The 11,950-nt window shown below is 42.4% G+C and overlaps 1 long non-coding RNA gene and 1 pseudogene across 1 annotated transcript; both read right to left on the reverse strand.

Moving 5' to 3' along the window:
- Nucleotides 1-1,470: 1,470 nt before the first annotated feature.
- LOC139039484 (uncharacterized) lies at nucleotides 1,471-8,651 on the reverse strand. The gene is made up of 4 exons (XR_011492758.1): nucleotides 7,547-8,651; nucleotides 4,474-4,626; nucleotides 4,206-4,321; nucleotides 1,471-1,662 (listed from the first exon to the last, which is right to left on the reverse strand). It is a non-coding gene; the product is annotated as an uncharacterized lncRNA (long non-coding RNA).
- On the reverse strand, nucleotides 3,431-4,197 carry LOC110143647 (coiled-coil-helix-coiled-coil-helix domain-containing protein 2 pseudogene; annotated as a pseudogene).
- Nucleotides 8,652-11,950: the final 3,299 nt, after the last annotated feature.

The raw sequence follows: 11,950 nt of genomic DNA on the forward strand, positions 1-11,950 counted from the left end.
CGGAATGTGTTCTAGAAGCACAGACTTAAGGTCGGAGACCGATAAAGAGCTAAAACCTACAGGTGTCTCCTATAAGCGGCTCACTCAGGCCGCCTGCTCCGTGGCTTGGAAGGGTTTAATATCAGTGACAGCGCCTCACAGCTCTCTCCCTGGCCTTGTCTGGTTCGTTTGTCATCATCTGAAACACTTAAATGCTTAGTGAGCAAATAGTTCAGACCAGACAATTCAGGAAAAAACCCTCTGGAAACTGCCACCCACAAGTCAAAAACTGCAAAGCCAAAACGATTCCTAGTAATAGAAGGGCATGAAGACGGCTTCACCTCCCTCTGCCTCAGTTTGGTCCTTTGTGCTGAGGGGATAATATTGGTGCCCACCTCACAGCGGTCCTGCGAGGAATAAATGAGTTAAGGCAAGCAGGGCGCTTAGAAAACAACGCATGGCCCATAATAAGGGTGCAGTACGCGTACACACAGGATAGAAGAATAAAAGGTCAGCCATCAATCTCTCCGCGGCAGCCTTAGATGCAGAATACCCAGCGCCCTGCAGACTGCCTGGCCTAAGCCACCCAGGATGGTGGAGGCCGAGCACAATTCGACCGCCACCTCTTTGCTGTCAACAAAAACCACACACGGAGAGAAACGGGAAGGCTTTCTAAAGAGAGGACCCTCGTCAGCAACAGCTTGTGTCACCTTGCATCCACAACCGTCGCTCTGAGCAGTTGCAGGGTCAACCACAGTGACGTTAGAAAACATCTCGAAGGACCACACCCCAGGCAGGCCTCACCTCGTGTGCGCATGCTCCGTCGCCTAGCTCTCTACCAGTAAGGAAACCCCGGAAGTCTCGAGAAGTCTCGCGTGGTGTGTGAGTGGTCACACCCCTTCCTCTTTCTGCTTGAAGGGACCACACATCACAAGCCTGCTCAAGGAAGAAAAATCCGACGTTCCAAATGTCCTGCTTGGGACTAGGATACTTCTCGCCCTTCTCCCCTGATTTCCTCGGGACTTCCACCACAAATCTGGAGATTGGTCGCCGTATGACCCTTGGGCTCTATAGAGGACTGTTCTGAGGGAACGCAGAGGAGGGCCAGCCTCTTGGAGTGGCCACCACGTGGCAGAGCCCTCAGCCACCCCCACCCAGCTAAAGTAATTAACGCAGCTGAACTTCACAGAAGCACATCATTAGAAAATCTCTAGATTTTGATACTTCCAGTTCTGCTTTCTTAAGTGAGTCTGCCTTTTAGCTATTAACAGAACACGTGTGGTTAATCTTCTAAAAACTATTCAGAGACTAAGTCTGAGGGTTTGTTGGCTCCTTCTGACTCATCAGGTGGGCATGTGTATATCCAGTTTACAGATGAAGAAACGGGGGCTCAAGGAGGTAAAATGACATCTGAGATCACACAGACACCAAGCTTGCAAACCAGGAGGATTAAAATGGCAGACATTCCACTACACTGTCCTCAGCCCCGGGGGTGCCTATGGTTCATGCAGGAGCTAAACAAAAGGCAGAACAGAAAGTGGTTACCAGAGCTCCCCTGCAGGGGTCTGTCAGGCAGAAGAATGTGAGCCGGAAACACCTGGTCCGTGGTTAGGTGGAGTTCTGTTGGTCATTTCTGAAGCAGGGAGAGGAGTTGCTTGATATTTTTCTCATTTCTTTCTTTGTCTGGCTTGAAGATAGATAGAGGCAGGAGATGGGCCGGCAACACAGTGGCAAGAAGAAAAAGTAAAGCAATACTTCAGAAGTGAATCTGAGGGAGTTTTCTCTGCTTCTTTCCTCTAACTGGAGGGCACTGTAGCTCAGCACCAAACATGGGGAACCCAGAAACCAGGCAAGCAAAAACTCTGAAGTGGATGTCCACAGGAGTCTTGGAGAAGCCTCAGAGAACTCTGGGCAGGTCAGGGCTGGGAGTGTAAACCAGCCTTGGGTGAGGCAGCCCTGGAAAGGGAGCCTGTTGCTTCCCAGGGGCAGAGAGTGAGGAGAAAGAGCTGGAGAGCAGATATTCCAGGCAGAAAAGTGCCTACAGGTGTTAAGAGTTGTTTATATACTCATATATCACTTGTATATATGTGTGCTTTTCCTCTGCTAATTTCTTTCTATAAACTTGTATTTACTGGAGTACTGATAAAAGATTTTCTAATCCTTGACTATCTGGTAATGGAAAAGAAGATAATGCACCTCAACTTGAGCTCCAATAGTGGTTCTGAATGGTCCACTTGTCCTGGCATGATCCAATAGAGTTGGTGCTCAATGCTCTTTGCAAACATTGATTTTCTTGCCTGGTATGGGGACGTGGACATTTGCCAAGGCCTTTCCTCCCCACGAAGTGGCAGCATGAGCTGCAAATGGGACGAAGGCTGCAAAGCTTATGAGTTATTTAGTTGATGTCTCACAAAAAAGTGGACTCCTGCATAGACTCAGGAAATAGATTCAGAGGCTCATGAAATATGTCACATTCAAATCCAGAAAATGTTCTTCCTGAAGAAAAGCAAGGGAACTGATTGTTAAAGCAGTTGTTTGTTGCTGTTTTCTTTTTGTTTTGTTTTGTTTAAAGAACTCATAATGAAAAGATAGCCCAGATAAGAGGCTGGTTTCTCCTTGTAGACACTTTTTCTATTTCTCTGTGTTATTAGAGGTAAAAACTGTTAAGATGAAGCCTGGCCTACTTCATAACCTGAAGGTCTTGCCTTAAGGGATCATAATTATTTTAGTTTCAACTTTCTGTGCTGTCACAGCTACAGAGTAAGAAGGGGAAATGCCTAGACATTTTTTTAATGACATTAAAAACATATAAGGTATAAACTATAAAGTACACCAGGTATAAATTCTAAAATGTGAGGGAAAAAAGTGTTAAAGCTTATGGTAAAGCATAGCAGGAAGAAATAAGGATGGCTTGATCTTGTGCAAACTAGAACAACATTTTATTCCTTTATTGTTTCTTTAGAAAATATTTCTTTACTATTCTTTCCAGTTATTCATACAGTCTGTTAATGTCAAAGTAGAAAACAATGTTATATTGATAAAATTCCATCTCTTTTATTCAGACACAGAATGGGTCTTTAAGTTTGTGTATCCCATTTTATGTAACAGACAAATTAGGTAAAAAGTTGAAGTAATTTGGATACAGTATTATAAATGTGTAAGAAAATTTCACTATTTTAAAGTATATAGGTATTCAGCAAATTATTTTGTAATGAGCTTCATCTTACAGATGCATTTTTTAAAGAAAAATCACTTTATTTGAATGAATTCACACCAATAACATCAGAAAAACACGTTTAAGAGGCTACACAGACATTTGCCCAGCCCCAAACTCAATACCATCTCAATGAACTTCTATAGAGTGAAAACACCCTTTTACTGTAATCCTGAGGCACAAAAGGTATTAATAATTGAGAAGAGGTGGTTTCACACTGTATGTCTTCACCATCAGTTATATTTTTAATGTTAAATCCACATGATCATGAGAGACGATTTTGCATGTCTTCAACTGGAACTTCATGACTTAGCCAATCTGTTCACCAATCTGCATTGTTTCAGAACCCTGATGAAACCCTCACAAAGCTTAAGGTCACCCTGGTTCTGGACATGTGCCAAAAAGAGTTTCACCTGAAAGAAGCATGGGCCATGCTGCTACTGCTGCTCTGACAGCTGAGTTCCTTGAGGCTCCTGGTAAGTGACGGCAGGCCTTGCAAACTTCCTCCTCCAAAGCCCCCAGTGATGACCCAGAGTGTGACCCCTCCTCCAAAGCCCCCAGTGATGACCCAGAGCATGACGCAGAGTGTGGCCGAACACAGAACCCACAGCCACGCCGGCTGCAGTGGCATGGCCATCAGACCTGGCTGCTGGGGAGCAGCAGTAGGGGACCCCACAGCAGATGGTGGAGCCACTGCTGGTGGCTGAGCTCTGGGTGCTGGCCTGGGCACAGCTCTCATCCTGTGGTGTCTGCTGGCCAGAGGGGCCATGCTGAAAGTGCAGCTTCTAGAAGAGCAAGAGAGCAGCACTTTCAATGTATCTGAATTTTCACATACTGAGATTTCCTACAGAAAGGACAACTGTGTTTTATAATCTGATTACTTCTGATTGGCTTGATTTTTTTTTTTTGTATTGTACAATAAGTTCTGCTGATATAAAACACAAGTACAAACCCAATAAGTGAGAAGAGATAAACTGGAGGTACTGGGGTACAATACAGTACATTTACTCACCCCTGACTTCAATTGTAGCTCATAGACTGAAGTCCCAGCTGGGTGGAGAAAAGAGTGATTTCTTGCCAGTCAGTGTAGCTGCCGAGTCAGAAGAGAGAGGGACCACATGCTCCTCCCTGGGAAGGAAGGCAAAAGTCCCTTCATGTCACACAGAGCTACAGAGAGCCATCTGTACACCAGCCCTGTGCATTATTTCAACTGTACATTCAATTGTGAATTACAAAAATCCAAAATAATATGGATTTCAAGAAAGCAATTTATTTCTCACCCATAAATGGAAAAGTCAAGAAGTCACTCTGGATGCTTCTCATTTATCTGGGAGTCAGGATGCTTCTAGACTTTCGCTGCTCCGTCACTGGGAAGTGGCTGCCATCCTCATGGCCCAGCATAGTAGGCCAGCAATCATTCCATTTTTCAAAAACTATTATAGAGGAAAGACCATGGAAGAAACTTCAGGCTGTTTTCTAGTATCTAGTCTCCCTTTCCAAGTAATTGAAGCCACTTGGACGCTTGGGATAAAAATTCCATTCCCAGCCACTGTTGTAGCAAGAACTTATGGTTAAGAGGAGGTGAGAGACGAGAGATTCTTGGGTGTGTCATTAGAGACAGTGGTAGTGTACCACCCCTTATGCCCTTTGCTCCATCAGGGACAAAGAGGGCAAAGGCCACCAGGACATACAATGGAGTCGCTACACCAGCCTTGCACTGCCTTTTACATGATTTTTATGAGAGAGAGAAGTCAGCTTGTATCTTTTCAGCCCCAGTCACTTGGGTGTCTGTTAAATGCTGCTGAGACTAAGGTGTTCCTAACACACTCATCTTAAGGGAAATTCATAAAAAAGTCAGTATGTTAATTTACTAGGGTCCAAGAGTTAGCTCCAAAGTTTCACCTCAGCCCTTTCTGTTGCACATTTAATAAACATTTATCAAGCATCTGCAATGTTCTAGACAGTATTCCAGGCCCTTGGGGCAACGCATATGACTATGCCCTGATCCTTCCCTCAAGGACATGTGCCATGTCACTCAGTCGTGTCCGACTCTTTGTGACCCCATGGACTGTAGCTGACCAGGCTTCTCTGTCCATGGGATTTTCCAGGCAAGAGTCCTGGAGTGGGGTGCCATTTCAACTTACTATCAAATAGAGGAAAGCATGAAGGGAGTGAATATGACTGAATGCTGGTCACATGCCCGGCACCACTGTAGTCGTTTTCACATGTTTTATCCTTTGCATCTCATGAAGTTTCTATGGAATCCTCATTTTATAGATGTGGGTGGACATTGTAGCTCCAAAGGGTGATAGAATTTACTCGGGGTGACACCTGTAACACGTGATAGAATCAACACTTAGGTTGGACTCATGAGTCGACCAGTGACGAGGCTGCTTCTTGGATGTGCATTTGAAAAGCAAACATGCAAGGCCTCATGTGACAAGACCCAACCACTTCAGATGCTTCAGCTGATGTGTCACTTCTTGAGAGGCTAACCAGCCATTAGAGTTGCCCCAGTGTCACTGTGTGTCCTAGACCAAGTACAAGCTTATTCTTTTCCTTCTGTAAGGAACGGTAAACCCACTTTGGGCCACCACATCTCCATCATGAGCACAAAAGTGTCACTTACAGGTCCCACCACTGTGACTACAGTCTGCATTTTATCTTCTTTTCTTACTTCCAAAAAAAAAAAAACAACATAAAAACCAAAACACCAACCAATTCACCAGACAGCTCCCTTCCTGACCATCATTTTTGTCTGCTCATCTACTCTGGACTCTAGTCTTTTCCCTATGGGCATTTCTGTGTCCATATTCCACATACATAAAATAGCATTTGGATCTTGTATCCTCCTTCATCCAATGGGCTTATTGTTCCTAAATGACCCTAAAGCATATAAAGCAGCCTGTCCAGATATTTATAGGATTATATCATCTCTTAAATCATATCACACCTTCTGCTAAAAATATCCAGCTCTTATATCATTTGAAGAAGTAATTCAGTGTTCAGAGTCAAAGACAATCAGAAAGTTTACGTGGCATGATTTTTTTTTTTAATTCAGTTGAAGCATTTATATGTGCTCAAATTATAACAGCAACTCAATGATCACCCAGCACAGGGGCACAACCTGGTTTGTCTATCCATTTTGAGGGTAGTAGGAAAAGATGATAAATCCCTCCTTTTATGCCAAGCAGACTTATCATAGATAATTATCTGAGTTCAGCCCAGCTGAGTCCTTTGTCAGCAGTTGTTACAAAGAAAGGGGCTGTGATCCCTTATATTATTTTATGGTAAAGTAAAACTAACAGCCCCCAGATCTCACTGGTTTCACAAAATAAAGACTTATTTCTTGCTCACATCATCTTCTGATTGGGTTTTTAGTTGTCTTCAATGAGGTGATTTGGGGACCCAGGCTCCTACCATCTGATTGACTCTTTAGGGTGGTTCCTCTGCATTTAGCCCAAAACAAGGGGAGTGACAAAGTGTGGATATCATATTACTGGTTTATGGTCAGGTCTGTAGATCATGTCATGTCCACCACACTAAAGTTTCTAGATCCCAGATCCCATGGCCCAATCCTAACTGCAAAGGAGGTTGGGAGACACAGTCTCCTGGTGTATCTGGGATGAGGAATGGGACTGGAGAGCAAAGAGCCAGCCTCTGCCCTACTCCTGGGGACAAGATACTGAGGTCTGGCTGCCAGGTGAGGTGGCTGGCATATCATTGCTCACTCCCCCAGATTGCCCAGATTCAGGCATGTCCAATTCATATGCGGCACTGGCATTCTGACACAAATGGAAGGGCAGATCTTGGCCGTGAATTTGCTACTGCTGGTTTCTGTTTTTTTCAAATAGGTTTGGGTTTCTCTTGGTATCCCCGCCAGCCATTTCCTATTCGCAGCCACTGCCACCCGAACATGCCTTTTTCCAATTCTGGAAGCAGAACTCTGAGTATCCTTGCCTTCTACCTCCACAGATACCAAAAAGACCCACAAACTTCATCTTGAAAAGAGGATTTTATTTCAAGGCTATGACTTCTGTTTGAAATAAATGTCCTATCTTTAGAAGGGATTCTCTCCCAAGACCATCAAGAAAGAAGCCTTCTCAAAGTGCTGAATCCTTAATAGAGGCGAAATGGCAGATGAGCTGAAATGTGTATTCTTCTGGACCTTGCGAGAAGCAGCCGTGAGCTCAACATTTGGCTATGGCTGTATAGAAATCAGTCTGGTTGTCAGATCTGTTCACAAACATTCAGGTTCTCTTTCCAGAGACATAGTAAGATAGCACTTCCCTAACACTCTTGATGTTAGCAGAGCCTGACCTGGTCAATAAAATGTGAGTGGAGGTGACCTACCATTTCCAGGGAGCAATTTGAAGTGCTTGACTTGTCCTGTTCCTTCTCCTCCTTCCCCTCCTCCCCTTGGTGATGATCTGGTGATAATTTTTTTCCATAGGCAGTAGTCCTAGAGGCTCTGAAACAGAGAAACTCTGTCACCCCAGTCGCCACAATAACCAAAGACCCTGGTGATTCTCACTGGACATGTAGCCATGAGAGAAAAGTACACTTTGTTTTATTAAGCCAACTGGAGATAGTTTGTTAGCCCGATTAACCTAATGGAACTCATCAGGCAGATGGAGGTCTCGTAGTTTCTTTTTAGGAAAAATTTTTTTTCCATTTTTTTTTTTAGGACAAACTTTTTTTTCATTTACTTTTATTTCGTCATGAAAAGTTCATGCTTGCAAATTACATACAGACCATATTTGTGTGATTTTTAAAATGCACCCATGTAACTACAACCCCAGTTCAGAAAGAGAGCATTACTAATACTTCCAGATTTCACTGACTCACTGATTCACCTCCACTGATTGCTCCTCCCTTTCCCCAAAAGACGACAATTATCTTATTTTCTGTTCATGAATCCATTTGCATTTCATAATCATTTTATCTCGTATGTATATTGCTTGGTTTTGCACATCACTTCACTTTATTCAAATGAAATAGTATTGTATGTATTCTCTTAGAACTTGCTTTTTTACCTAACTGTATGCTTTTAAGATTCAACCCATGATGACACATAGAGTTATATTTTATTCTTTTTTTCTTTTTTTTTTTTTGCTGCAATTGTATGAATTTCAGGATGAATTGTAACAATATGAATTTATCCCTTCTCCTGGTAGCTGGCCACTTGAGTTTCCTGTTGGGAATTTTTGCCATTAGAAACTACAGGAGGACTTCCCTGATGGTCCAGTGGTTAAGATTCCACCTGCCAAGGCAGGGGACATGGGTTTGACCCCTGGTCCGGGAAGATTCCACATACCTCCGGGCCACTAATCCTGTGTGCCACAACACTTTAACCTGCCTGCCCTAGAGCCCTGCTCTGCACCAAGAGACGCCTTCACAATGAGAGACCCATGTACTGCAATTAGACAGTAGCCCCCACTCGCTGCAACTCAAGAAAGCCCATGTGCAGCAGTGAAGGCCAGCATAGCCACAAACAAATAAATAAACCACACTAAGGAGAATATTCTGGTGTGTAGCCTAGTGTACATATGTAAGCATCTCTGTAAGGTGGACGCCTGGGAACAGAGATGCTGAGTTGTATTCACATGCTTTACTGCATAAGATCAAATTGTTTTCCGGAGCAGCTGTACCAGCTCTCACTCACCACTAGCTTGTGGGAGCGTTCTCTTTGCCTCACATCCTTACCGACACTTGGGACTGTCAGCTTTTTTCTTCATTTGCCCCTCTGGTGGGTGTAAAATAGTATCTTACTGTGGTTTTAGTTTGCAGTTTCTTTAGGGTATACTTTCATCACATGTGAATTCAAGAAACCAAACTGAGAAATCATTGAAAATGATTTGCCACAGTTATTCCTAACAACTGGATAAACTTCACAAACCAGGCTCCTTCATACAGAAGAGGTCAAATAATTGAAAAAGGCACAATTATTCATTTTTGGACTTAGAAAATACCAAAGGGCTTATGCTACTGTTTGTGTTGTAGGTTAAACAGCTATTTCATAAATGGCTCCTTTTAGAAGGTTAACGGTATTATCTAAAGCCAGGAGGAAAGCAAATACATTTCAAGGAAATTATAAACATTTCTTTTATCTTACCAGATAAAGAGATTCAGTATAAATCCTAATGTACCCACTTGGCTGTACACAATTTATAGCAGATGAAGAGTTTGAAACACTTTCATGCAAACAATCATAGATTTTTTTTTTTTTTGAAGGTTGCTAAAAGGCTCTTTGACACTCTTTGTAAGTGGGGAGCATCTCAAAGTAAGAACTGGCTCTGGATAATATCTGAATCCATTTCCCACTAGCAAAGCAGTTCCATTAAGCACTGCTTTCATTTCTGAAGCCTTTACTTTTATGTAATGTTTACATCATTGACACCTTCTGTTACAGAATCTCTAATATAAACAAGAGATGTAATAAGCCCTAATGTATTTTAATGAAATTTTAAGAGATGTGGCTATGGGATGAGGATAACCAAACGGGAGTAGAGATTAAAGCAAACTTTTTATTAAACACCTCAATTTGTGTGACAATGACAACTCTAAAATCAAGTCCAGGAAAGAATCATTCTCCCTGTGTTTATTCACCCATTGCAATTCGATGAACTCCAAATGTCATCTGACTAGCCAAATTCTGTAATACAACAATTCAGCAGAAAATTAGAAACTCAGCCCTATTGGAAGAGAGATACAAAAATAAATATACTTTACTTTATAACATCTACAAGTTCATGTCAACTGTGAGTTTCATGAACCACAACAGTAATGCTCTATGAAAAGCAAGTCTTTGTAACTCACCATCCTAATGTAATAACATGAGAAGGTGATCCACCCATGAACAAATTTTGCCTGATATGATTCAGCTAAAATGCATTATTTGAAAGTGTGCTTAGCGTTGATACCTGTATGACCAAGTTAAATAGAAGGGGTGGTTCCTGATTAACTCTCATATCTATGTCTTTATTCTCTACGAAGCTCACTGATGTTCTGTGGGAAAGATGCATGCATTCCAGGCATCAGCAGTGATCATTCTGGCCTGAGGAATACCAGTGTACCAGAGAGCTATGGCTTACGTAAGTGTTATTCAATGTGTGGTCCACAGACCAGTACCATCCCACGAACAAACTGTTACCAATCTCCGATTAAAAAAAAAAAGTTGACAGAACAAGTTGAGAACTAAGTGTTTAAAAGTTATATAGCAAAGGATATTGCTGAAACAGCCCAAGGAATGATTACTGAATTTGTCTTGATGTCTATGATATGTTACAAAAGAATTCAGTTCAGTTGCTCAGTCGTGTCCAACTCTTTGTGACCCTATGGACTGCAGCATACCAGGCCTTCCTGTCCATCACCAACTCCTGGAGTTCACTCAAACTCATCTCCATTGAGTCAGTGATGCCATCCAACCATCTCATCCTCTGTTGTCCCCTTCTCCTCCTGCCTTCAATCTTGCCCAGCATCAGGGTCTTTTCCAATGACTCAGTTCTTCACATCAGGTGGCCAAAGTATTGGAATTTCAGCTTCAAAATCAGTCCTTCCAATGTATATTCAAGACTGATCTCCTTTAGGATGGACTGGTTGAATCTCCTTGCAGTCCAACAGACTCTCAAGTCTTCTCCAACACCACAGTTCAAAAGCATCAATTCTTCGGTGCTCAGCTTTCTTTATAGTCTAACTCTCTCATCCATACGTGACTACTGGAAAACCATAGCCTTGACTAGACGGACCTTTGTTGGCAAAGTAATGTCTCTGCTTTTTAATATGCTGTCTAGGTTGGTCATAACTTTCCTTCCAAGGAGTAAGCGTCTTTTAAATTTCATGGCTGCAATCACCATCTGCAGTGATTTTTGGAGCCCCCAAAAATAAAGTCTAACACTGTTTCCACTGTTTCCCCATCTATTTGCCATGAAGTGATGGGATCAGATGCCATGATCTTAGTTTTCTGAATGTTGATCTTTAAGCCAGCTTTTTTACTCTCCTCTTTCACTTTCATCAAGAGGCTCTTTAGTTCTCCTTCACTTTCTGCCCTAAGGGTGGTGTCATCTGCATATCTGAGGTTATTGATATTTCTCCCAGCAATCTTGATTCCAGATGTGCTTCATCCAACACAGCTTTTATCATGATGTACTCAGCATATACGTTAAACAAGCAGGGTGACAGTATACAGCCTTTACGTACTCCTTTCCTGATTTGGAAGCAGTCTGTTGTTCCATGTTCAGTTCTTCCATGTCCATGTCTATTGCTTCCTGACCTGCATACAGATTTCTCAGGAGGCAGGTCAGGTGGTCTGGTATTCCAATCTCTTTCAAAATTTTCCAGTTTGTTGTGATCCACACAGTCAAAGGCTTTGGCATAGTCAATAAAGCAGAAATAGATGTTTTTCTGGAAGCTCACTTGCTTTTTTGATGATCCAGTAGATATTGGCAATTTGATTTCTGGTTCCTCTGCCTTTTCTAAATCCAGCTTGAACATCTGGGAGTTCATGGTTCATGTACTGTTGAAGCCTGTCTTGGAGAATTTTGAGCATTATTTTAATAAAATGTGAAATGAGTGCAATTGTGCAGTAGTTTGAGCATTCTTTGGCATTGCCTTTCTTAGGAATTGGAATGAAAGCTGACCTTTTCCAGTCCTGTGGCCTCTGCTGAGTTTTCCAAATTTGCTGACATATTGAGTACAGCACTTTCACAGCATCATCTTTCAGGATTTGAAATAGCTCAACTGGAATTCCATCACCTC

This window comes from Odocoileus virginianus, chromosome 18 (assembly GCF_023699985.2).
Source record: "Odocoileus virginianus isolate 20LAN1187 ecotype Illinois chromosome 18, Ovbor_1.2, whole genome shotgun sequence".
NCBI lineage: Eukaryota > Metazoa > Chordata > Mammalia > Artiodactyla > Cervidae > Odocoileus > Odocoileus virginianus.